The sequence below is a fragment of the Arachis duranensis genome, chromosome 4 (assembly GCF_000817695.3).
Source record: "Arachis duranensis cultivar V14167 chromosome 4, aradu.V14167.gnm2.J7QH, whole genome shotgun sequence".
Classification (NCBI taxonomy): domain Eukaryota; kingdom Viridiplantae; phylum Streptophyta; class Magnoliopsida; order Fabales; family Fabaceae; genus Arachis; species Arachis duranensis.
In genome coordinates, this window is record NC_029775.3 from 11,976,760 (window position 1) to 11,977,706 (window position 947).

A 947-nucleotide genomic window follows, 5' to 3' on the forward strand; every position below is an offset into this window, starting at 1 on the left:
ACTTCTCTGTAGACGTCTACCAGGGAGACTCGGAGGGGGGTGTAGCTGTGGTACTTTCGTGGCCTGTACGAGTTGGATTCTTCTTTCTTTTTCTGTTCCCGATCTCGATCTCGGAGTGGGTAGGTTGATTCCTTCCTAGAAGAGTCTCTTAGCTGGGAGGTTTCCTCCATGTTGATATATTTTTCTGCCCGTTCCTGCACCTCGTATAGGGAGGTCGGGTATCGTTTGGATAGGGATTGGCTAAACGGTCCCTCTTTTAGGCCGTTTGCTAGTCCCATGATGGCTGCTTCAGTGGGCAAGTGTTGTATGTCCAGGCAGGCTTTGTTGAATCGCTCCATGTATTCTCGGAGAGTTTCTTGGTTGCCTTGTTTGATCCCGAGTAGACTGGGGGCATGTTTTGCCTTGTCCTTTTGAATGGAGAATCTTGTTAGGAATTTTTTGGTTAGGTCCTCAAAGCTGGAGATTGATCCTGGTGGCAGGTTGTCGAACCACTTCATGGCTGATTTGGTGAGAGTGGTGGGGAAGGCTTTGCACCGAATCGCGTCAGAGGCGTCGACTAGGCACATTCTGCTTCTGAAGTTGCTGAGGTGGTGACTTGGGTCGGTGGTGCCGTCGTAGAGATCCATATCGGGTGGTTTAAAGTTTCGCGGTACCTTCTCCTTCATGATCTCTTGCGTGAAGGGATCATGATTGTTTTCGGAGGTGGTGCCGTGTTCCGTCCGGTCTTTCAGGTTGGCCTCTATTTTCCGCAGTTTTTCTTCTAATTCTCTGCGCTTGCGAGCCTCCCTTCTCAGATCTTGTTCAGTTTCCTTCTGTTTTTTTTATGTCCTCTTCGAGTTGTTTCAGCCGGTTTTGCTGTGCCCGAACTGCTTCTAGAATCTCCGAGTTCTTTTCCTTCTCGGGGTTTGGTGGATCTTTGTTTGGGAGTGATGTCTTTGGGCGATTCT